The following is a 27,220-nucleotide window of genomic DNA, read 5'->3' on the forward strand; positions in this document are numbered from 1 at the left end:
CCTATGGATCCATGCACATGGCTCTGCTGCATACAGGAAGATTTTTGGTACTGTATGCCTCACACAATTATATAGGAGTTGTCTACAGCAAATCTATGGTATTAGAGAAGGTAAATGGACCGATATATATATATATATATATATATATGTATATATATATATATATATATATATACATATATATATATATATATATATACACACATACATATATGCAAATAAAAAAATGTCGCAGTATCTTGTAATACCTTTTTTATTGGACTAACAGCATTTTGTAGAGACAAGCTTTCAGGATTCCTTCCTTTATCAAGTCCAAAGCAAATCTAAGCTCACAAACAGAAGACACAGGTTACATCCCACAAATATGCAGGGGTTAATATCTCTACATATTTAACCTCTTAAGGACGTAGGGCGTACCTGTACGCCCTACGCCCGGTCCCGGTGTTTAAAACGGGGTCACGCCGTGACCCCGCATCACACCGGGTCGGTCCCGGCTGCTAATCATACCCGATCGTTGTGCCGCACGCTGTTAACCCTTCAGACACGGCGATCAAAGTTAACCGCCGCGTCTGAAAGCGAAAGTAAACTCTTCCCGGCAGCTCAGTCGGGCTGATCGGTACATCACAATAAAATTGCGATGTCCCGATCAGCTAGGATGCAAGCGGAGGTCTCCTTACCTGTCTCCGCGGCGTCTGATCGGGGATTGATTGCTCCAAGTCTGAGCTACAGGTTTGAGCAATCGAGCCCCTATCTCACTGATCCGTGCAGAGTTATGGCTTTGCAGGGATCAGCATAGGATATCAGTGTGTGCAGTGTTATAGGTCCCTGTGGGAGCTATAACACTGCAAAATAAATAAGTGAAAAAAAAAAAGTTAACAAAGGTCATTTAACCCCTTCCCTAATAAAAGTTTGAATCACCCCCTTTTCCCATGAAAAAAAAAAACTGTGTAAATAAAAATAAACATATGTGGTATTGCCACGTGCGGAAATGTCCGAACTATAAAAATATATAATTAGTTAAACCGCACGGTCATTGGCGTACGCGCAATACAATTCCAAAGTCCAAAATAGGGTATTTTTTGTCACTTTTTATATCATGAAAAAATGAATAAAAAGCGATCAAAAAGTCCGATCAATACAAAAATGGTACCGATTCAGAACACGGCGCAAAAAAATATTCCTCATACCGGCCCGTATGCGGAAAAATAAAAAAGTTATAGGGGTTAGAAGATGAGTATATAAATTTCGCCTGCATGTAGTTATGATTTTTTTCAGAAGTACGACAATATCCATCCTATATAAAAAGGGTATCACTTTAACCGTATGGACCTATAGAATAAAGATAATGTGCTATTTTGACCGAAAAATGCACTGCATAGAAACGGAAGCCCCCAAAAGTTACAAAATTACATTTTTGTCGTACAATGAATTTTGTTTCTGTTTCACCGTGGATTTTTGGGTAAAATGACTAATGTCACTGCAAAGTAGAATTGATTGCGCAAAAAATAAGCCATCATATGGAATTTTATGTGCAAAATTGAAAGCGTTATGATTTTTAGAAGGTGATGAGGAAAAAATGAAAATGCAAAAATGGAAAAACCCTGCGTCCTTAAGGGGTTAATAGTTAAAGGAGTATTCCAGGAAAAAAATTTTTTTTATATATCAACTGGCTCCAGAAAGTTAAACAGATTTGTAAATGACTTCTATTAAAAAAATCTTACTCCTTCCAATAATTATCAGCTGCTGAAGTTGCGTTGTTCTTTTCTGTCTGGCAACAGTGCTCTCTGCTGACATCTCTGCTTGTCTCGGGAACTGCACAGAGTAGAAGAGGTTTGCTATGGGGATTTGCTTCTACTCTGGACAGCTCCCGAGACACGTGTCATCAGAGAGCACTTAGACAAAAAAATAAAACTCAACTTCAGCAGCTCATAAGTACTGAAAGGATTAAGATTTTTTAATATAAGTAATTTACAAATCTGTTTAACTCTCTGGAGTCATTTTTTTGATTTGCATCTGAATCACTGGACTAATACGGATACTCAAATTTACTATATATATATATATATATATATATATATGTTACGCCGAGCGCTCCGGGTTCCCGCTCCTCCCCGGAGCGCTCGCTTCACCTCCTCCGCTGCAGCGCTCCGGTCACGTCCTCTGACCCGGGGCGCTGCGATCCTGCTGCTAGCCGGGATGCGATTCGCGATGCGGGTAGCGCCCGCTCGCGATGCGCACCCCGGCTCTCCTACCTGACTCGCTCCCCGTCTGTTCTGTCCCGGCGCGCGCGGCCCCGCTCCCTAGGGCGCGCGCGCGCCGGGTCTCTGCGATTTAAAGGGCCACTGCGCCGCTGATTGGCGCAGTGGTTCCAATTAGAGTTATCACCTGTGCACTCCCTATATTACCTCACTTCCCTTGCACTCCCTTGCCGGATCTTGTTGCCTTAGTGCCAGTGAAAGCGTTCCTTGTGTGTCCCTTGCCAGTGTTTCCAGACCTTCTGCCGTTGCCCTTGACTACGATCCTTGCTGCCTGCCCCGACCTTCTGCTACGTCCGACCTTGCTTCTGCCTACTCCCTTGTACCGCGCCTATCTTCAGCAGCCAGAGAGGTGAGCCGTTGCTAGTGGATACGACCTGGTCACTACCGCCGCAGCAAGACCATCCCGCTTTGCGGCGGGCTCTGGTGAAAACCAGTAGTGGCTTAGAACCGGTCCACTAGCACGGTCCACGCCAATCCCTCTCTGGCACAGAGGGTCCACTACCTGCCAGCCGGCATCGTGACAGTAGATCCGGCCATGGATCCCGCTGAAGTTCCTCTGCCAGTTGTCGCTGACCTCACCACGGTGGTCGCCCAGCAGTCACAACAGATTGCGCAACAAGGCCAACAGCTGTCTCAACTGACCGTTTTGCTACAACAGTTGCTACCACAGCTTCAGCAGTCATCTCCTCCGCCAGCTCCTGCACCTCCTCCGCAGCGAGTGGCCGCTCCTGGGATTCGCTTATCCTTGCCGGATAAGTTTGATGGGGACTCTAAGTTTTGCCGTGGCTTCCTTTCCCAATGTTCCCTGCATCTGGAGATGATGTCGGACCTGTTTCCCACTGAAAGGTCTAAGGTGGCTTTCGTAGTCAGTCTTCTGTCCGGAAAAGCCCTGTCATGGGCCACACCGCTCTGGGACCGCAATGACCCCGTCACTGCCTCTGTACACTCCTTCTTCTCGGAAATCCGAAGTGTCTTTGAGGAACCTGCCCGAGCCTCTTCTGCTGAGACTGCCCTGTTGAACCTGGTCCAGGGTAATTCTTCCGTTGGCGAGTATGCCGTACAATTCCGTACACTTGCTTCAGAATTGTCCTGGAATAATGAGGCCCTCTGCGCGACCTTCAAAAAAGGCCTATCCAGCAACATTAAAGATGTTCTGGCCGCACGAGAAATTCCTGCTAATCTACATGAACTTATTCACCTAGCCACTCGCATTGACATGCGTTTTTCTGAAAGGCGTCAGGAACTCCGCCAAGATATGGACTCTGTTCGCACGAGGCGTTTCGTCTCCTCGGCTCCTCTCTCCTCTGGTCCCCTGCAATCTGTTCCTGTGCCTCCCGCCGTGGAGGCTATGCAGGTCGACCGGTCTCGCCTGACACCTCAAGAGAGGACACGACGCCGTATGGAGAACCTCTGCCTGTACTGTGCTAGTACCGAACACTTCCTGAGGGATTGTCCTATCCGTCCTCCCCGCCTGGAAAGACGTACGCTGACTCCGCACAAAGGTGAGACAGTCCTTGATGTCTACTCTGCTTCTCCACGTCTTACTGTGCCTGTGCGGATGTCTGCTTCTGCCTTCTCCTTCTCTACAGTGGCCTTCTTGGACTCTGGTTCTGCAGGAAATTTTATTTTGGCCTCTCTCGTCAACAGGTTCAACATCCCAGTGACCAGTCTCGCCAGACCCCTCTACATCAATTGTGTAAATAATGAAAGATTGGACTGTACCATACGTTTCCGCACGGAGCCCCTTCTTATGAGCATCGGATCTCATCATGAGAGGATTGAACTTTTGGTCCTCCCCAATTGCACCTCGGAGATTCTCCTTGGACTTCCCTGGCTTCAACTTCATTCCCCAACCCTGGATTGGTCCACTGGGGAGATCAAGAGTTGGGGGTCCTCTTGTTCCAAGAACTGTCTAAAACCGGTTCCCAGTAACCCTTGCCGTAACTCTGTGGTTCCTCCAGTAACCGGTCTCCCTAAGGCCTATATGGACTTCGCGGATGTTTTCTGCAAAAAACAAGCTGAGACTCTACCTCCTCACAGGCCTTATGATTGCCCTATCGACCTCCTCCCGGGTACTACTCCACCCCGGGGCAGAATTTATCCTCTCTCTGCCCCAGAGACTCTTGCCATGTCCGAATACGTCCAGGAGAATCTAAAAAGGGGCTTTATCCGTAAATCCTCCTCTCCTGCCGGAGCCGGATTTTTCTTTGTCTCCAAAAAAGATGGCTCCCTACGTCCTTGCATTGACTACCGCGGTCTTAATAAAATCACGGTTAAGAACCGCTACCCCTTACCCCTCATCTCTGAACTCTTTGATCGCCTCCAAGGTGCCCACATCTTCACTAAATTGGACTTAAGAGGCGCCTATAACCTCATCCGCATCAGAGAGGGGGACGAGTGGAAAACGGCATTTAACACCAGAGATGGACACTTTGAGTATCTGGTCATGCCCTTTGGACTGTGCAATGCCCCTGCCGTCTTCCAAGACTTTGTCAATGAAATTTTTCGTGATTTATTATACTCCTGTGTTGTGGTATATCTGGACGATATCCTAATTTTTTCTGCCAATCTAGAGGAACACCGCCGGCATGTCCGTATGGTTCTTCAGAGACTTCGTGACAACCAACTCTATGCCAAAATTGAGAAATGTCTGTTTGAATGCCAATCTCTTCCTTTTCTAGGATATTTGGTCTCTGGCCAGGGACTACAGATGGATCCAGACAAACTCTCTGCCGTCTTAAATTGGCCACGCCCCTCCGGACTCCGTGCTATCCAACGCTTTTTGGGGTTCGCCAATTATTACAGGCAATTTATTCCACATTTTTCTACCATTGTGGCTCCTATCGTGGCTTTAACCAAGAAAAATGCTGATCCCAAGTCCTGGCCTCCTCAAGCAGAAGACTCCTTTAAACAACTCAAGTCTGCCTTTTCTTCGGCTCCCGTGCTCTCCAGACCTGACCCTTCCAAACCCTTCCTATTGGAGGTTGATGCCTCCTCAGTAGGAGCTGGAGCTGTTCTTCTACAAAAAAATCCTTCCGGGCATGCTGTCACTTGTGGTTTTTTCTCTAGGACCTTCTCTCCAGCGGAGAGGAACTACTCCATCGGGGATCGAGAGCTTCTAGCCATTAAATTAGCACTTGAGGAATGGAGGCATCTGCTGGAGGGATCAAGATTTCCTGTTATTATCTACACCGACCACAAGAACCTCTCCTACCTCCAGTCTGCCCAACGGCTGAATCCTCGCCAGGCCCGGTGGTCTCTGTTCTTTGCCCGATTTAATTTTGAGATTCACTTTCGTCCTGCCGATAAGAACATTAGAGCCGATGCTCTCTCTCGTTCCTCGGATGCCTCAGAAGTTGATCTCCCTCCGCAACACATCATTCCACCTGACTGCCTGATCTCCACTTCTCCTGCCTCCATCAGACAGACCCCTCCAGGAAAGACCTTTGTTTCTCCACGCCAACGCCTCGGAATCCTCAAATGGGGTCACTCCTCCCATCTCGCAGGTCATGCGGGCATCAAGAAATCTGTGCAACTCATCTCCCGCTTCTATTGGTGGCCGACTCTGGAGACGGATGTTGGGGACTTTGTGCGAGCCTGCACTATCTGTGCCCGGGATAAGACTCCTCGCCAGAAGCCCGCTGGTTTTCTTCATCCTCTGCCTGTCCCCGAACAGCCTTGGTCTCTGATTGGTATGGATTTTATTACTGATTTACCCCCTTCCCGTGGCAACACCGTTATTTGGGTGGTCGTTGATCGATTCTCCAAAATGGCACATTTCATTCCTCTTCCTGGTCTTCCTTCTGCGCCTCAGTTGGCTAAACAATTTTTTGTACACATTTTTCGTCTTCACGGGTTGCCTACGCAGATTGTCTCGGATAGAGGGGTCCAATTCGTGTCTAAATTCTGGAGAGCTCTCTGTAAACAACTCAAGATTAAATTAAATTTTTCCTCTGCATATCATCCCCAGTCCAATGGACAAGTAGAAAGAATTAACCAGATCCTGGGTGATTATTTGCGACATTTTGTTTCCTCCCGCCAGGATGACTGGGCAGATCTCCTTCCATGGGCCGAATTCTCGTATAACTTCAGGGTCTCTGAATCTTCCTCCAAATCCCCATTTTTCGTGGTGTACGGCCGTCACCCTCTTCCCCCCCTCCCTACCCCCTTGCCCTCTGGTCTGCCCGCTGTGGATGAAATTTCTCGTGACCTTTCCATTATATGGAGAGAGACCCAAAATTCTCTCTTACAGGCTTCTTCACGCATGAAGAGGTTCGCGGATAAGAAAAGAAGAGCTCCCCCCGTTTTTTCCCCTGGAGACAAGGTATGGCTCTCCGCTAAATATGTCCGCTTCCGTGTCCCTAGCTACAAGTTGGGACCACGCTATCTTGGTCCTTTCAAAATTCTGTGTCAAATTAATCCTGTCTCTTATAAACTTCTTCTTCCTCCTTCTCTTCGTATCCCTAATGCCTTTCACGTCTCTCTTCTCAAACCACTCATTCTCAACCGTTTTTCTCCCAAATCTGTTCCTCCCACTCCTGTTTCCGGCTCCTCGGACGTCTTCTCGGTCAAGGAGATTTTGGCTGCCAAAAAGGTCAGAGGAAAAAATTTTTTTTTAGTAGACTGGGAGGGTTGTGGTCCTGAAGAGAGATCCTGGGAACCTGAGGACAACATCCTTGACAAAAGTCTGCTCCTCAGGTTCTCAGGCTCCAAGAAGAGGGGGAGACCCAAGGGGGGGGGTACTGTTACGCCGAGCGCTCCGGGTTCCCGCTCCTCCCCGGAGCGCTCGCTTCACCTCCTCCGCTGCAGCGCTCCGGTCACGTCCTCTGACCCGGGGCGCTGCGATCCTGCTGCTAGCCGGGATGCGATTCGCGATGCGGGTAGCGCCCGCTCGCGATGCGCACCCCGGCTCTCCTACCTGACTCGCTCCCCGTCTGTTCTGTCCCGGCGCGCGCGGCCCCGCTCCCTAGGGCGCGCGCGCGCCGGGTCTCTGCGATTTAAAGGGCCACTGCGCCGCTGATTGGCGCAGTGGTTCCAATTAGAGTTATCACCTGTGCACTCCCTATATTACCTCACTTCCCTTGCACTCCCTTGCCGGATCTTGTTGCCTTAGTGCCAGTGAAAGCGTTCCTTGTGTGTCCCTTGCCAGTGTTTCCAGACCTTCTGCCGTTGCCCTTGACTACGATCCTTGCTGCCTGCCCCGACCTTCTGCTACGTCCGACCTTGCTTCTGCCTACTCCCTTGTACCGCGCCTATCTTCAGCAGCCAGAGAGGTGAGCCGTTGCTAGTGGATACGACCTGGTCACTACCGCCGCAGCAAGACCATCCCGCTTTGCGGCGGGCTCTGGTGAAAACCAGTAGTGGCTTAGAACCGGTCCACTAGCACGGTCCACGCCAATCCCTCTCTGGCACAGAGGGTCCACTACCTGCCAGCCGGCATCGTGACAATATATATATATGTGAATAGGAAAGGAAGGGTTGGCACTACTCGCGATTAATTCAGTAATGACAGGGTTAAGATCCAGTCGAACAGCTCAAATGGAGGCGGGTCTGGTAAAGCCGTCAGCTATGGTGGTGCTGGGAAGGTCCAAAACATAGGAAAAAATCAATGTGCATAGAAGATAAGCTCAGAAGCAAAATACCGGCACTCACCATTAGATTAGCGACAGCTGGCTCCTAGGAATATATGATGGTTAGACCAACGGAACGGGGACCATGCTGTAACGGGTTCTCAGGAGTGAGGCGATAACCGGTTATTTGGCACTAAATACGCTTCATCTGGCTTCAGAGGCCGGATAGGTATGACCTATGCCACTTAAGGTCCTTCTACTTAGGACGATTTTCAGGCACATCTGAAGATTGTCCCATGTAAATCAACCAACAATCAGCCAACAAATAAGCAACCTCTCCTTCGTCAGCTGATTTAATATTTAATGTGGCTGATATAATCGTTGTTATGGGAAGCACATCGCCCTGTGTAAACCGATTATGTGCGGCCAATAATGAACAAATGATCCAGCATTGTTTATGAGGCCCGGCCGCACGATTGGTTGAGATTTGTTATTATGTAGAGGGCGAGATTATAAATAATCCTTTTTTTACAATGTCATTTTTTTTATATAATACATGATATATTATAAACATATCATGTATTGTGTACCTGCAGCATTTCTTGTAGTCCATGGGAATAATCAAAACAAATTTGAGGAAGCTAGGTCTTCTTTATTTGGGGAAAAAATCATTGCACAAAACTTTATTTAAAATGGTTGTCAATTTACTTTTCTTTATTTAGGTGGCTCCGAGTAATGAAAAGTCCTAATCACCTTGCCAATCCTCCGGTAATTACCTGCAGTGGTCACATGCCCTATTTTGAGAGGAACCTGGAAGTACAGACTAATGGGGAACCAAACAACCATCAGAATTGGAGCAGCGGGGATCAGTAAGGTAAGTATTACTTTTTTATGTTAAAGAGGTTATCCTGTTTAAAAAAAAAAAGAAAAAGAAAAGAGCCAATGGGGAAGATTTATTAAAACCTGTCCACAGGAAAAGTTGTTGAGTTGCCCATAGCAACCAATCAGATTGCTTCTTTCATTTTAGAAAAGGTTTCTGAGAAATGAAAGAAGTGATCTGATTGGTTGCTATGGTAAGGTTTTGATAAATCTTCCCCAATGTCTCCAAAAAACAGCACCACACCTGTCATCAGGTTGTGTGTAGTTCTGCAGCTCAGATCCATTGAAGTGCATAGAGCCAAGTTGTAATACCACACACAACCCAAGGACAGATGTGGTGCTGTTTTTAGAAGAAATTAGCTCTGTTTTTCATTTCCTGATTTACCCCATTAAATGTTAAACTGAAATTAAAATGCGGACCATCCTGTAGGAATAAAAGTTTTGACAAGTCAACACATTTCAAATAAAATCTTATTTCCTAGATAAGACACATGTACACCACCTTGTGTGTTTCTTTTTAAGGGTAGGTTTGACCTGTTCAATAATTAAAGGGATTATCCAGGAAAAAACTTTTTTTTTTACATATCAACTGGCTCCAGAAAGATAAACAGATTTGTAAATTACTTCTATAAAAAAATCTTAATCCTTTCAGTACTTATGAGCTGCTGAAGTTTAGCTGTTCTTTTCTGTCTAAGTGCTCTCTGATGACACATGGGAACCGCCCAGTTTAGAAGCAAATCCCCATAGCAAACCTCTTCTACTCTGTGCAGTTCCCGAGACAAGCAGAGATGTCGGCAGAGAGCACTGTTGCCAGACAGAAAACAACAACTCAACTTCAGCAGCTGATAATTATTGAAAGGATTAAGATTTTTTAATAGAAGTAATTTACAAATCTGTTTAACTTTCTGGAGCCAGTTGATATATATATAAAAAAGTTTTTTGCTGGAATACCCCTTTAAGCAACTAAATAAATAAATATTAAGATAAATACAATAAAAAAATAAATACATAAATGAATGAATATGTAAATAAATAAATGAATAAATACATAAATAAATATAGCTACCTGAATTTTTGTGCAGTTAACACTAGGGCAGCTTCCCCAATGTTGTTACAACTGTTTTCTGGTGTAAAGACATTGAAAAACAATGGAAAAGATCTGCGCCACTTTATTTATTTTTTTGTAAGCATTGTCGTGTTTAGAAATCCAGCTTTATACAAGTTCCAAATTGTACAAAACCTTAATATAGACCAATAGCAGTGAATAAGGGCTTATTTTACCTCCGTATCCCTCCAATTTTATATGGAGGCTTATGGAGGATCTTTATGTTGGATTCCGTGCAAATCTGACAGAGAAAAAAAAATCATGCCGTTAAATGGTGTTTTACAGAGGAATTGTTCCCTAGAGCATTGCTTCAAGGAGGGAAATAACTTCAAAACACAGCGCTGTACAGACATCTTATGGCAGCAAACAGGGTACAGACACCTTGTGCCTTCATACAGCCCCTGCACAGGGTTCTGATGGGTGCACGAGGCCTTAGGTCAGTGTTTTCCAACCAGGGTGCCTCCAGCTGTTGCAAAACTACAAATCCCAGCATGCCCGGACAGCCGAAGTTAAATAGATTTCTAAATTACTTTTAATTAAAAATCTTAATCCTTTCAGTATTAGCAGCTGTATGCTACAGAGGAAATTCTTTTCTTTTTGAATTTATTTTTTGTCTTGTCCACAGTACTCTCTGCTGACACCTCCACCTGTCCATGTCAGGAACTGTTTAGAGCAGCATAGGTTTGCTATGGAGATTTTCTTCTGCTCTGGACAGTTCCTGATACGTGCATCAGGTGTCAGCAGAGAGCAGTGTGGACAAGACAAAAAAGGAATTAAAAAAATAAAGAATTTCCTCTGTAGCATACAGCTGCTAATAAATACTTGAAGGATAAAGATTTTTTAATAGAAGTAATTTACAAACTGTTTAACTTTCTGGCACCAGTTGATTTGTTTTTGCATGTTTATCCCTTTTTATTTTTTTTTATTTTACAGCAATTTTCAAGAGGTAGAAATCACATACCAGGAAATTGTAATAAATGAAAATATTGCTTATTTGTTCCTTATTCACACACTCTTTTTCTGTGGCAAAAAAAAAAAACACCCCTAAAAAATCAAGTAATTTTTTTTGTGCCTTGTGCATATATATATATATATATATATATATATATTTTTTTTTTTTTGTGCAAGTACTGTGGCTTTCTTCCAAACCTTTAAGACTATCACGAAGTGCATTTCCAGAAGCTGCTAATATTGACCTTTTTCCTATATGTGGTTGTTCTCAGTTCTTCCATGCATACTTGAGGATACAAGGTTAAAATAAGAAGGTATCGTCTGTCATTCCTTCGATAACATCTTGGAATATGATGCCTACACTTGGGTATCACCTGTAAAACTTCTACAACAACACGCAGAGAAGGAATGACATTTTAGCTTAGGATTTCCTACCTATAATTCATTAGAGGGCAGTTCTGAAATCTCGTGCAATGGTCTTTATGCAGCAGAAGAACCATTGGCCTCAAAATACTTGGTTTATTTTTTTTATGTGAAAGAAATTTAAAGTCTATCTTTAAGGGTGTATTTATAGTCATATGGTGGAAGCACATTTGCAACAATACTGCTTGCGCCGTCTTTTTCTTCCGCTATTCCCATCAAAAAGCAACGGTGCCCGATGGACCCCATAGTAGTAAATGGAAGCTGTTGGCACCCATTGTTGCATGTTGTGCCCCGTCATGAGTACGTCCGTTAAAGGCACAAAAAAAAGAGACTTTAACACCCCTTCATGACGGGACGCAACGGCAGTGTGAAAGGGGCCTAATCTGTATATGGATTTCCCAATACTTCCCTGGTGGCAGATGTTGGGAGAAAGAGAAATCGGCCATGTTGGATTTTATCCAGTGCCAGAGGTGTTTGGCAGTGGTTTATTCCCTTCCCCTTATTACAAATACATGAATGCTCAGATAAGCTGAATGTGCATATGTTTGGGAGTTTATAGGAATAGCTGTTGGCTGAATGAGTGTTAACCCAACATCTATGGTCACCAATCCCTGCCTCAAGATGCCTTCGTGAAAGGGTTTAAAGGGGTACTCCCGTGGAAAACTTTTTTTTTTAAATCAACTGGTGCCAGAAAGTTAAACAGATTTGTATATTACTTCTATTAAAAAAATCTTAATCCTTCAGTTACTTATTAGCTGCTGAATAGTACAGAGAAAATGGTTTACTTTTTGGAACACAGAGCTCTCTGCTGACATCACAAGCACAGTGCTCTCTGCTGACATCTCTGTCCATTTTAGGAACTGTCCAGAGCAGCATATGTTTGCTATGGGGATTTTCTCCTACTCCGGATAGTTCTTAAAATGGACAGAGATGTCAGCAGAGAGCACTGTGGTCATGATGTCAGCAGAGAGCTCTGTGTTCCAAAAAGAAAACTATTTCCTCTGTAGTATTCAGCAGCTAATAAGTACTTGAAGGGTTAAGATTTTTTAATAGAAGTAATTTACAAATCTGTTTAACTTTCTGGCACCAGTTGATTAAAAAAATAAAAAATAAAAAAATAAAGTTTTCCAAGGGAGTACCCCTTTAAACCTGAATATTCTAAAAACTTTTGACATGTCCTAGGGGCATGTTAAAAGTTTTGTTCTGGCAGGGTCTGGGTGTTCAGACTATTCGTTCCCTGCTCTGTGTCTATGTGAGCTAGACAGTCCCATAGACTTGCATTATGAGACCATCTAGGTCATGTTGCACTGGGAGAAAACACGACTAGTGCAGGTTTTTCTTAGATCTTTTGACTTGTCTCATCTGAGACATGCTATTAAAGTTTTTAGAAAGAAAAGTGTACCTATGTGTCACTAAATATATGTGTAGCTTACATGGGTACACTCCATATGGGTTCAGTTGTGTTAATTTAATATTATTTAGGTCTTTGGCAGTTTAAACATTCTTTATGGCCATTCTGTGATAATGTTATTTCTATGTATGTGTATTGATACAATTTTATACTTTGTATTGATGTCTTTGTTTAGGATTTTTTTTGACAACACAGAAAAACTGAATGAAAAGACAGATATCATCAACAATGTCAACCATTCCTCCATCGAGTAATATCACTCTAATATGTGCCATAAAACAAGCATGAGATAAATGAAGACAAATGTCTACAATGGCTCTATGTGCAGAAGATGTTGTAGTGAGGTAAGAGCTGATTCTCTGGAAATAAACTTTCTGATCATGTTTATATAATTTGAAGGAATATTTTTCTATTCAATTATTTTTATAATATATCGGTTGGATTGGAAAGTTGGATTGGTTGGGTATGACAACTGAGACCCCTACCAAATCCTGAAAATAAAGAGATTGTGGTTATCAAACCAGAGATGGTTGCTTCCATAAACTATGAATAGAGCCACTGGGTGCAAGCTTCACCACTGCTCCATTCCATCTTCCTCCTAAACATGGCTTTGGAGAATGGTGTGGGCCCCAGGAATACCATTTTTGACCAATTTAGAGGACATGCAATAAAAACGTCTGGCTGATCTACCACTTCTGCTTTATCTACCACTTTAACAGATGAATCAATACAGAATACAGTCTGCAGAGAGTGGAGGAGTGGGCATTTCCTGTGACTTGGCTCACCATAAGAAAGTGGTGAGGAATAGGGGCTCAGGTACTATCAGATTTAAAGCATCTAGAGAAAGGTCAAACGAGTATGCATATATTTTATTTATTGCAATTTGTTAAGGCATCCTGTCCAATTTTTATTTTTTTTCTTTCTGTGTATTTTGCTTTTCTATTTATATTCAGAAAAATGATATGATTATATTGTCATCAGAGAAGTCATGTACTTTCAGAACAAACCTCAAAAAGGTTCCTGCATACTTTAAAGCAGGGGTCTCAAACTCAAATTATCCGGGGGCCACTGGAGGTAGCAGCTGGGTGAGGCTAGGCCACATGCGCCTATTACATATAATGCCCTCATTATACGCCACACATCATCTACCAGCAACACCCTCCACCAGCAGTAGCACCCCCATCATCCACCAGCAACCCCCCCATTCCCACTACCCCGTGTGGTAATAGCATGAGCTGACGGATGATAGGGGTGCTACTTCTGGGGGTTTCCCACATTAGGTAGGCAGCAGGTTCCCCACATTAGGTAGGCAGCCGGTTTCCCACATTAGGTAGGTAGCAGGTTCCCCACATTAGGTAGGCAGCAGGTTCCCCACATTAGGTAGGCAGCAGGATCCCCACATTAGGTAGGCAGCAGGTTCCCCACATTAGGTAGTAGCAGGTTCCCCACATTGGGTAGGCAGCAGGTTCCCCACATTAGGTAGTAGCAGGTTCCCCACATTAGGTAGGCAGCAGGTTCCCCACATTAGGTAGTAGCAGGTTCCCCACATTAGGTAGAAGCATGTTCCCCACATTAGGTAGCAGCAGGTTCCCCACATTAGGTAGGCAGCAGGTTCCCCACATTAGGTAGGCAGAAGGTCCCCCACATTAGGTAGGCAGCAGGTTCCCCATATTAGGTGGGCAGCAGGTTCCCCACATTAGGTAGTAGCAGGTTCCCCACATTAGATAGGCAGCAGGTTCCCCACATTAGGTAGTAGCAGTTTCCCCACAATAGGTAGTAGCAGTTTCCACACATTAGGTAGAAGCAGGTTCCCCACATTAGGTAGTAGCAGGTTCAACACAATAGGTAGAAGCAGGTTCCCCACATTAGGTAGAAGCAGTTTCCCCACCTTAGGCCTTAGGTAGTATCAGGTTCCCCACATTAGGTAGAAGCAGGTTCCCCAAATTAGGTAGTAGCAGGTTCCCCACATTAGGTAGCATTGTCGATTACCCCCTCCCCCCGACTCACACACAGATACCCACACAGACACCCACACATGCACACACACATAGACAGACAGACACACACACACACACACATGCACACACACATAGACAGACAGACACACATACACACACACACACACACACATGCACACACACATAGACAGACAGACACACACAGACAGACAGACACACACACATGCACACACACATGCACACACACATAGACAGACAGACACACACACATGCACACACACATAGACAGACACACACACATGCACACACAAAGACAGACAGACACCCACACATGCACACACACAGACAGACACCCACACATGCACACACACACACACACACACACACACACATAGACAGACAGACACACATGCACACTCACATAGACAGACAGACACACACACACACACATAGACAGACACACACACTTGCACACACACAGACAGACGCCCACACATACACACACATAGACAGACAGACACACACACATGCACAAACACATAGACACAAGCAGACAGACACCCACACATGCACACGCAGACAGACACCCACACATGCACACACACACACACACACACACACACATAGACATACACACAGACACACATGCACACACACATGCAGACAGACAGACACCTACACATGCACACACACATAGACAGACACACACACACACACACACACACATGCACACACACATAGACAGACACACACACACATGCACACACACATAGACAGACACAAACACAGACAACCTTACCTCTCCTGCACTGCCCTTCTTCTCTCCGGAGTAGTGAAGAAAACTGTGTCTTGCAGCGTTCAGTGTCCCGAATAGCTGAGGAAAGTGCTGAGTCACTGTGCTGAGTGCTCGGACACTGTGATTAGTTGGAGGGGGGGGGGGGGGGGGAGGGGTGTGTGCAGTCTCTGCTCTGTTCAGGACACAGAAGTGCTTCAAGACACAGTTTTCTTCACTACATACCTGGCGCGGGCCACAAACTTTCGTTCCGCGGGCCGCAAATGGCCCGCAGGCCGGGAGTTTGAGACCCCTGCTTTAAAGAGTACCTGTCACCAAACTAAACTTTTAATACATAGTTCCTTATGTAATTATAAGACACTTTGCTATTTACTTGCTGTTAAAATTCTCAACTTTTATATGTTTTTAATGTGATTGAAAAAACCGCCACTAGGTGGCTCTGTTCTGTTCACTGCCACAAGTCAGTCAGTTTGGTCTCCTCTCAGCCTGGCAGGAGACCAAGCTCAGGAGGTGCGTGTAGGACATGGTGAGGCACAGCTCTCGCAGGCTTCATTGATATTGTGCCTGCTGGGGAACACCCACTTTCTTCTGCAGGGAGCTCACACAATGTGAGCAAGGGGAAGGTATGATACACAGCTTTTTAAAGCTTGGAATTTTTTTTAGGGCAGGAGGGATGTAAGGTGTAGTTAGGGAATATAATCTCAGTTAGTTTAGAAAATATGGTTTGATGACAGGTGCTCTTTAAGAATTTGTAAGTCTTTGTTACTTTCTATTGATGTCAATGACATCTTGTAATGAGTGTGATCATTCTGTATATCTTATAAAAATCAGCACTGAAATAATTGTCATCTTTTGTATTGTAGATTTCTTCAACTGACTAAGCAAGGACCAAAGAGGCACCATTATTCAAAGAAGAGATTTTAGGAGTTGTAACTATAAGGTAAAAAGTTGTGAAACATTGTAAAGTACTTTTACTTTCCTGGCTGAATTTGAAGTTAGTGATGACTTTTACAGAACTATAGAGACATACTTGTCAATAGAGCTTGCAATCCAGAAGCACATTAGAGAGCATGATGAAACAATATGGGATGCTTGGGATGAATGGGGGAATGTTTATAAGGCAGAGAACACTTTTATAGTGCCCTATTAAATGTTCCCAGTAACTGCTGTAAATTACACACTAATGGCGACCATATGAATGACAACTGTACGTTTAAGAGGAAGAAGTAACTCAACTTTGGCTTATACATAATAATGATATATATATATATATATATATATATATATATATATATATATACACCAAATAAAGGAGAAGAGCGGTCCTGGGTCCAACAAGGGAGATGCAAGACGGTTGATTGCAGCACACCAGCGTATCCAATAAAAGTTGTAGCTTTATTCCATAAATACGACTACGTTTCTGTGGTCTCACACCACCATTGTCAAGTCAACTTAACAATGGTGGTGTGAGACCACAGAAACGTAGTCGTTGTATTTATGGAATAAGGCTACTACTTTTATTGGATACGTTGGTGTGCTGCAGTCAACCTTCTTGCATCTATATATATATATATACTTATATATATTTATACATATTACACATTATTCAGCAATTTGCACATGGACATGACATACACTGATAAGCTATAATATGGAAAGGCTTTACTCGCTACATTTATTGCTGTTTCAAATTGTTCACATTCGTAGAATGTCCAAGACCAATTATGAGCAGGTGTAAACTGCACCAGAATCTTGCATGAGGATTCTGGCAGATAGTGGTGCATCTTATGCCACGTTCCCTTTAAACCAAGTCATGTCTCTTTTGTTGGACTTTGGGGTATGGGTAATACCTAAATAGTGTCTACAACCAAAAATATATGTGGCACAAGTCAAACAATCCAGTTTTTTTTGGTGCAAATGACACCAAAGGTCTGGAGCATTTGCAATAGTAATTCTCCCCCAATGTTTTTCCATTTGATGTCTATGGGATTGCTGAAGACAGCTGAGTACAGCTTGTCTATCTCTGACAGTCACATGGAGTTTATACCTTGTTTGCAACAATATTTATATCTGTGGTACATGTCAAAGTAATATGAAGGCTACAATGTTCTGTATGTTTTGACACCTTTTTATTTCAGTCAGAGCTTAAAGGGGTACTCCGGTGAAAAACTTTTTTTTTTTTTTTTAAATCAACTGGTGCCAGAAAGTTAAAGAGATTTGTAAATTACTTCTATTAAAAAATCTTAATCCTTCCTGTACTTATTAGCTGCTGAATACTACAGCGGAAATTCTTTTCTTTTTGAAACACAGAACTGTCTGCTGACATCACGAGCACAGTGTTCTCTGCTGACATCTCTGTCCATTTTATGAACTGTCCAGAACAGCATATGTTTGCTATGGGGATTTCCTTTTACCCTGGACAGTTCCTAAAATGGACAGAGATGTCAGCATAGAGCACTTTGCTCATGATTTCAGCAGACAGCTCTGTGTTTCAAATGGAAAAGAATTTCCACTGTAGTATTCAGCAGCTAATAAGTACAGGAAGGATTAAGATTTTTTAATAGAAGTAATTTAAAAATCTGTTTAACTTTCTGGCATCGGTTGATTTAAAAAAAAAAAAGTTTTTCACTGGGGTACCCCTTTAAGTGTCAAACAGACTGGCTGCAGAAAGCACTCCTCCTCCCTCTCCCACTCCGCCCTGCCTTGATTGATATGCTTAGGCTTAGTGATGGAGCACAAGCCCTCTATGTCAATCAATCAAGGCATGGAGGGGTGGGGGAGGGAGGAGGCATGCATCCTGCAGCCCAGCACAGTCTGTTGAACACTTGAGCTCTGAACATGATCTACAGCTGACAGATTTCTTTTAACTATATCAGCAATCTGTGATACAGCATATAATTGTGCCTGTAACCTTGTTGCCAATTCACTATCTTTCCTTTCTTGGAGCACGGGTAGATAGAACCCACTAAACACTGACACAGCGTGCCATTTAGAAGAAGCTCTGAGCCAGTTGGCTAGCCATCACAGTTTATCCCTTGTTAGTTGTTTAGGCTCTAAACTTGTCAATTTTTCCTGCTTTCAACACACCAATGTCAATAAATGACCTGTCTCTTTCACATAATATATCCTGCTTCTTGACATGTGCCATTGTCACTGGATAATCTATGTTATAGACTTCACCTGTCAGTGATTTTCGAGTAAATCTGTTGGCTAAATATGTTGTCCTATATAAGAATAATATATTACAATCTCAGGTCCATAGTCCTGAAAAAAGTGCAGTAACTGCTGAAATAATACAAAGGACTCATAACTATAACAGAATATAAGTTAGAACAGGACATTTGTTTTTCTTTTTGTTTCTACGGACAGGATTGCATTCAATGAAACAGTAGAGGGTTATGAAAAGACTTATACATCTTCTTTGTCAGTATTTATTCCTTCGTTTTAGTAAAAATAAAATTAATCGAAAATCGGAACTGTGTGAACTTAGCCACATACTTTTTCCATAATTATTTTTCTCAAAAAAGTTCAAAAGTAATCAAAGAACTACTCCATCAATAAAAAGACAAAAACACATGTAATAATTATACAAGCTACCCCCCCCCAAAAAAATATACATAAACTAATATAGATAAAAACACTCTAAAATGTACATTGATATTGTGTGATCCCTGAGTGGGCCTTTTATTTAAGGGGAGATAAGTCAGGCAGACGCCAGTGTTTCTGCTTATCTCAGGAGAAGCAACTTCATGGACAGTCACATTGCTTGGCTATGTTCACACTTTGTTTGCTGTTCATATTCTGCATATGTAACGAAAAAGCTGCCTACACATTGGCCAAACATATCCATGAGCCCCTTTCAACCTGGCAAAGGCCCAAAATGTTGTTGTATGTTTGTACAGCTCTATTTTGACTATATAAAAGTAGCAAGACAGCACTTTGGTAGAGATGTCATGCAAAAAAACTACAATCTTATGTTTTTCTTAACATTTATATCAATGTCCAACATATTTCCCAGTATACCATTTCAGAGTCATGTCAGGCCTTCTGTCAAAATTATATGTTTTTAAGTCCCCCTGATGTATATCTCCACCAGGAGCAGGGACGTGCACAGACATTTTGGGGGACAGGGGCTGAACTGGAAAAAAAGGCACTTCTCATAATTATCTATAGAAATGGCCACATAATGATGCCAGACTTCCCAGCACAGCCCAGGGCACTTTTAGGAGGAACATCAAAAGGACAGGGGTTCAAGCCCCATTTCTAGTCATTGCCCCTCGGCACCTCCCTGACCAAGAGTGAGGTTCATCTGGGTTTCTGCCATAATGTCCAGCTCTATTTTGTTTGGCATTTTGTCAGCAATGGAGGCTCCTAATGGAATATAAAAAAAAATCAGAAGTGAACTTAGCCAAAGGCCGAGCATAATATTGATCTATCTTTGCATCTATATTACAACTGCAAGCCCCAGCCTGACAACAGGTCTGATGACCCAAACTTGCAGCTGCCGTATGGGTCATCACCCCATGTTCGGGCTAGGGCTTGCAGGCATAGTGTGGATGCATATAAAACCGTACTTAGGGCTCTATTACAAGGGGCAGCTATCTGCTGAGTAGGCCGTTATCACCCTGTATAATAGGGTCAGTGATCAGCCAGTGAACATGCAAATGCTTGTTTGTTGGCTGATCCTTTTTTTTGACAGATTAGAAAGCCACACATTTTCCCATGCAATAGGGGATGTGCGTCCAACAAATGACGGAAGCAGCGGGCAGCACGGATCATCAGGTGATCGTTCGTGCAGCCCTGTCTGCTCACTTGTTAAGCCTTGCAATATGCTCTGTAAAAGAGCAATGACTGGGCCATCTAATAGTACCCTTAGTGGCTCATCACTGATTCAAGACAATTTAGGAAGAAATAATCAAGTAATGTCATATAATCAGAACAGACTATGAGACTGTGACTAAGGAGAGAGTTACCCGTGAGACTGGGTTCATACATAATTTTCTTGTCAGTATCTGGTTCTCATTTTGAATTTTATTTGATCAGTATTTTTAGTCAAAACCAGCAGTGGATCCAAAACACAGAAAAACTACAAGTGTTCCCATTTAGTAATTCTCTTTGTAAATCCCATCTTGGTTTTGATGTGAAATACTGACTGCAATGAGTTTTAAATTGAGGACCAAATACCATCATAAATATGCAGCACCTGTCTGGCCTTCAAAAAAGAATGCCGGAAATAAATACTTCTCAAATGCTGTGTTAGTCCAGCTAAAGCATTCGTACCATGACTATGACGGTGGTAAGTAACCTGACAATTTGATTAAATGAAAGTGCTTTGTGAGCAAACTCTAATATAAATCTAAATTGATCAAGGAATGTATTTTGAAATTGTTTATAATCCAATTCCCTAGAATATTAGATAAAGAAGCACTTGTGGATTTTATTTTTATTTGCCCACATAATGCCTACTCACCACCTCTATTCCTCCAGTGTCATCTTATTAATCCCAGCTCTGCTGCATCCTTATGCATCCATATGTCTTATTACTGTAGTCACATGGAGTTAAGTGACTTTTGATGGGAGGCACCATTATTGAAGTATAAGGGTTCACGTATATGGATTAATTGTGGCATATGTGGCATATGGCATTAATGTATGTAATGGGAAAGATCCTTTTGTTTCATATGAAAGTTCCAGATGGGATTTTCTGGCTTATAAAATCTCTAAATATACCTTTAACCTTTCAACAAACTTTTTAGGATAAGTTGCTATATATATGTGTATATAAGGAGTAGCACTATTCCTGGCCATTACAGTGAAAACTCTGCAAAAGATCACCTTTTTGAGTTGACCACCCTATCACACATTTTGCATAGTAGTCATTTTCTTTAAGAAGGGTGTAGACTAGTTGCTATGATATCTCCATACACATATCTCCATAGCACACTCAGAATCAACACATAAGACATTATAAAGCAGTACTGGGCAGCCTAAGCTGTGAATCAAACAAAGAGATAAGATATAACCCTTACTAGAGCTTTTAGCAGCTTCTGTGTCTTGTTCTGGCTCTGTATCATTCTGCAGCTAACTGGTCCTCCCCTTCCCCTCTCCATGGACTTTTATTGGGAGCTGATCCATTTAGGTACAGATTGTTGCCAGTTTTGCCAATTGAATGATGATCTTAAGATGAGAAGAAAATAACTTTTACAAACAAAGAAAGGAAAGGCTATATGACACAGTTTCTCATATTCTCATATTCATGTGTACTATTACTATTAAAGAGGTGCTCTGCCACTAGACATCTTATCCCCTGTCAAAAAGAATAGGGGATATGATGTCTGATCGGAGAGGTCCCGCTACTAGGATCCCCGTGTTCTCTGGGCTGCACCCGACGTTCTTTTAGAGTGTCAGGCTCAGTACCAGAGGCTCGTGATGTCACAGCCACGCCCTCTCAATGCTAGTCTATGGGAGGTGGCGTGATGGACATCAAGCCCTCTCCCATAGACTTGCATTGAGAGGGCTTGCCCCTGATGTCACAAGCAAGGTGTGACCGTGATGTTGCAAGCCTCCTCCCCGCATCGCCAGTCATCTGGCACAGAGCAAAGTTTGCTCTGTGCATCGGATGTCTGGGGTGCTGCAGCCGGGATCGCGGGGGTCCCCAGCCTTTGGATAGGGGAAGAGATTTCTAGGGGTGGAGTACCCCTATAAGTTTGCTGAATCTTAATGCTAAATTATATTTTACCATTACAATGAGAAATTGAAATAAGCCATGTCCTTCAAAACCACAAGCCCTATTTTATTTAACCTTTCAGATACACTTCAGCTGACATGCATTAAATGAGTTAACTTGAACTGGAAAACATGAACCTTATGACTTTTCTTCTAACGTTCGGTGAACACCATGATCATATATGCTGGTGCGGTGTCTCCCTTGAAGCTACCAGTGGCCCGCATTGAAAGAGTTACATTGTAGGAGAATTCTGCCTTTAGTAAATAGACGTATACTTGGTTGAAACCTCTCTTCACTTGGCACAAAGAATGATTTATCAAACTCACCGCTGACACTTTCTCTGAATCGCTGGATTAGCCAGCACTACACTTACCCACCTACTGGGTTTTCACTTACAAGCCGAAAAACCGCTTGTCTGGCCAACATACTTTAGTTTGCCAAACATAATGTACAATTACAGCATGAACGTAATAGATGAATTTTAATGTACCACACAAAAGTAACCCAACACCCCTCTTGGCTCGAACTCTTGTGTTACAGCTGAAGCTCAAGCTGCTACCTCAGACTTTCGTTTCATAAAATGTATTTTTGACTTTTTATAATTGGATAAAAGCATAAGTCGGGATTAAAAAAATTGTTCCGCCATTTCTAGTCCTAAAGCTTCTTAAACAAATTAGGAGGGAAATGAATCAGCAATGCTAGGCTATGCATTTCACTATTTTACTCCACATAGATATCATGGCATTAGACACTTATGTACTTTTCCATGATTTGGCGTGCCGATTGATTTGCAAACATTTAGGGCACTTACAGTATATTCATATTTTTGTTGCAGAAATTTGTTTCATTCCTCTAAATGAGGTTGTTTTGGCATAAAGCACATGTATTTCTGCAAGCCCCATTCAGATCACTGCAACTGTTGCAGACATTTCAGCAATAAATACCATGTGTGAATTTATGCAATGGGTCCCTGCACGTGGGACAGATTAAAGGGGTACTCTGGGAAACACAATTTATGTCAGAGGATAAGTGTCTGATTGCGGGGTGTCCGATCATTGGGGCTTCCAGTGATCTCCTATACTGGCCTGGACCCAGCCACTCACCAGACCCCAGACTGGTCTCCACCTTCAGAGATGAGCAGCAGTGATGGCCCGCTCACACAGGGTCATGTCTCAGTCGGTGATTGGCTGATCGGGCTGTCACTTCTGCTCATCTCCAAAGAAGGGGGCTGGTTGGGGTCTTGTGAGTAGCCGGACCCAGCACAGGAAATCACGGTGGTCCAAGTGATCGGACACTTATCCCCTATCCTGTGGGAAACCAGGTGCCTGTAAAATTACCAACTTGTCTCTTTGTGGACTGGAACCTGTCACAGCTAGCGTGAGGGCCTTGGATTATAGGACATCTTTTGGAAGAGAGATGTATGTGAAAAGTTATCACAAACTTCCACTATTTTGTCTCAAGTACATCTCCAAGTATTACAAAACATCTGTTGCAACTGAGCTATGCCTTCTAATAATCTTTGTTCTTTAATCCTTTTATGCACTTAATCCAGTACTACACACCTGAAGGTAAGAAAATGTAGTAATATCAGGTGTTACCGGCTACAACAAGCTGTCTCATTTCGGTCCACAACTTGCATTGTTGCTAATCTAAAAAATGAGATTGTAAAAGTACAGGGGTTCCCTTGTGCCCTTGTACACTGAGGACAAGCAGAGCTCTGTACACTGAGGACAAGCAAGGCTCTGTGCAGAGAGGACAAGCATGGCTCTGTTCAATGAGGACAAGCATTGCTCTGTGCAATGAGGACAAGCAGGGCTCTTTGCACTGAGGACAAGCAGGGTTCTTTGCAGTGAGAACAAGCAGGGCTCTGTGCAGTGAGGACAGGCAGGCTCTGTGCAGTGAGGACAAGCATGGCTCTGTTCAATGAGGACAAGCAGGGCTCTGTACACTGAAGACATGTAGGGCTCTGTGTAGTGAGGACAAGCAGGGCTCTGTGCACTGAGGACAATCAGGGCTCTGTGCACTGAGGACAAGCAGGGCTCTGTATACTGAGGACAAGCAGGGCTCTGTGCACTGAGAAAAAGCAGGGTTCTGTACAATGAGGACAAGCAGGGCTCTGTACACTGAGGACAAGCAAGGCTCTGTACGCTGAGGACAAGCAGGGCTCTGTACACTGAGGACAAGCAGGGCTTTGTGCAGTGAGGCCAAGCAGGGCACTTTGCACTGAGGACAAGCAGGGCTCTTTGCACTGAGGACAATCAGGGCTCTGTATACTGAGGACAAGCAGGCTCTGTGCACTGAGGACAAGCAAGGCTCTGTACACTGAGGACAAGCAGGGCTCTGTGCACTGAGGACAAGCAGGGCTCTGTGTAGTGAGGACAAGCAAGGCTCTGTGCAGTGAGGACAAGCATGGCTCTGTTCAATGAGGACAAGCATTGCTCTGTGCAATGAGGACAAGCAGGGCTCTTTGCACTGAGGACAAGCAGGGCTCTGTGCACTGAGGACAAGCAGGGCTCTGTGCAGTGAGGACAAGCAGGGCTCTGTGCAGTGAGGACAGGCAGGCTCTGTGCACTGAGGATAAGCATGGCTCTGTTCAATGAGGACAAGCAGGGCTCTTTGCACTGAGGACAAGCAGGGTTCTGTGCAGTGAGGACAAGCAGGGCTCTGTGCAGTGAGGACAGGCAAGGCTCTGTACACTGAGGACAAGCATGGCTCTGTTCAATGAGGATAAGCAGGGCTCTGTACACTGAAGACATGTAGGGCTCTGTGCACTGAGGACATGCAGGGCTCTGTGCACTGAAGACAAGCAGGGCTCTGTGCACTGAGGACAAGCATGGCTCTGTTCAATGAGGACAAGCAGGGCTCTGTACACTAAAGACATGTAGGGCTCTGTGCAGTGAGGACAAGCAGAGCTCTTTGCACTGAAGACAAGCAGGGCTCTGTGCACTGAGGACAAGCAGGGCTCTGTGCACTGAGGACAAGCAGGGCTCTGTATACTGAGGACAAGCAGGGCTCTGTACACTGAGAACAAGCAGGGTTCTGTACAAAGAGGGCAAGCAGGGCTGTGTACACTGAGGACAAGCAAGGCTCTGTACGCTGAGGACAAGCAGGGCTCTGTACACTGAGGACAAGCAGGGCTTTGTGCAGTGAGGACAAGCAGGGCTCTTTTCACTGAGGACAAGCAGGGCTCTGTGCACTGAGGACAAGCATGGCTCTGTTCAATGAGGACAAGCAGGGCTCTGTACACTGAAGACATGTAGGGCTCTGTGCACTGAGGACAAGCAGAGCTCTGTGCACTGAAGACAAGCAGGGCTCTGTGCACTGAGGACAAGCAGGGCTCTGTATACTGAGGACAAGCAGGGCTCTGTGCACTGAGGACAAGCAGGGCTCTGTATACTGAAGACAAGCAGGGCTCTGTGCACTGAGGACAAGCATGGCTCTGTGCACTGAGGACAAGCAGAGCTCTGTGCACTGAAGACAAGCAGGACTCTGTGCACTGAGGACAAGCAGGGCTCTGTACACTGAGAACAAGCAGGGTTCTGTACAATGAGGACAAGCAGGGCTCTGTACACTGAGGACAAGCAAGGCTCTGTACTCTGAGGACAAGCAGGGCTCTGTACACTGAGAACAAGCAGGGCTTTGTGCAGTGAGGACAAGCAGGGCTCTTTTCACTGAGGACAAGCAGGGCTCTGTGCACTGAGGACAAGCATGGCTCTGTTCAATGAGGACAAGCAGGGCTCTGTACACTGAAGACATGTAGGGCTCTGTACACTGAGGACAAGCAGAGCTCTGTGCACCGAGGACAAGCAGGGCTCTGTGCACTGAGGACAAGCAGGGCTCTGTGCAGTGAGGACAAGCAGGCTCTGTGCACTGAGGACAAGCAAGGCTCTGTGCACTGAGGACAATCATGGCTCTGTTCAATGAGGACAAGCATTGCTCTGTGCAATGAGGACAAGCAGGGCTCTGTGCACTGAGGACTAGCAGGGCTCTGTGCACTGAGGACAAGCAGGGCTCTGTGCAGTGAGGACAAGCAGGGCTATGTGCAGTGAGGACAGGCAGGCTCTGTGCACTGAGGATAAGCATGGCTCTGTTCAATGAGGACAAGCAGGGCTCTTTGCACTGAGGACAAGCAGGTTTCTGTGCAGTGAGGACAAGCATGGCTCTTTTGCAATGAGGACAAGCAGGGCTCTTTGCACTGAGGACAAGCAGGGTTCTGTGCAGTGAGGACAAGCAGGGCTCTGTGCAGTGAGGACAGGCAGGCTCTGTGCACTGAGGACAAGCATGGCTCTGTTCAATGAGGACAAGCAGGGCTCTGTACACTGAAGACATGTCGGGCTCTGTGCACTGAGGACAAGCAGGGCTCTGTGCACTGAAGACAAGCAGGGCTCTGTGCACTGAGGACAAGCAGGGCTTTGTGCACTGAGGAGAAGCAGGGCTCTGTATACTGAGGACAAGCAGGGCTCTGTACACTGAGAAAAAGCAGGGTTCTGTACACTGAGGACAAGCAGGGCTCTGTACATTGAGGACAAGCAAGGCTCTGTACACTGAGGACAAGCAGGGCTCTATACACTGAGGACAAGCAGGGCTTTGTGCAGTGAGGACAAGCAGGGCTCTTTGCACTGAGGACAAGCAGGGCTCTGTGCACAGAGGGCAAGCAAGACTCTGTGCACCGAGGAGAAGCAAGGCTCTGTGCAGTGAGGACAAGCATGGCTCTGTTTAGTGAGGACAAGCATTGCTCTGTACACTGAGGACAAGCAGGGCTTTGTGCAGTGAGGACAAGCAAGGCTCTGTGCATTGAGGACAAGCATGGCTCTGTTCAGTGAGGACAAGCATTGCTCTGTGCAATGAGGACAAGCAGGGCTCTTTGCACTGAGGACAAGCAGGGCTCTGTGCAGTGAGGACAAGCAGGGCTCTGTGCAGTGAGGACATGCAGGGCACTGTGCATTGAGGACAAGAAGGGCTCTGTGCAGTGTGCACAGGCAGGCTCTGTGCACTGAGGACAAGCTTGGCTCTGTTCAATGAGGACAAGCAGGGCTCTCTACACTGAAGACATGTAGGGCTCTGTGCACTGAGGACAAGCAGGGCTCTGTGCACTGAAGACAATCAGGGCTCTGTGCACTGAGGACAAGCAGGGCTCTGTGCACT

General features: G+C 44.5%; 1 long non-coding RNA gene across 8 annotated transcripts in view; it reads left to right on the plus strand.

The window, feature by feature from the left end:
* Positions 1 to 27,220, plus strand: part of LOC130368337 (uncharacterized) — a 72,707-nt gene that overhangs the window by 24,674 nt on the left and 20,813 nt on the right. For 6 of the 8 annotated variants that reach the window (XR_008892417.1, XR_008892424.1, XR_008892418.1 and 3 more), the window contains 3 exons: positions 8,551 to 8,702; positions 12,773 to 12,941; positions 16,212 to 16,288. This is a non-coding gene — a long non-coding RNA (uncharacterized LOC130368337). Of the gene's footprint in view, positions 1 to 8,550; positions 8,703 to 12,772; positions 12,942 to 13,316; positions 13,414 to 16,211; positions 16,289 to 27,220 lie in introns of all 8 variants that reach the window. The other 2 variants (XR_008892421.1, XR_008892423.1) reach the window with 2 other exon arrangements.

Source organism: Hyla sarda, chromosome 4, assembly GCF_029499605.1.
Source record: "Hyla sarda isolate aHylSar1 chromosome 4, aHylSar1.hap1, whole genome shotgun sequence".
In the NCBI taxonomy this organism is placed as follows: domain Eukaryota; kingdom Metazoa; phylum Chordata; class Amphibia; order Anura; family Hylidae; genus Hyla; species Hyla sarda.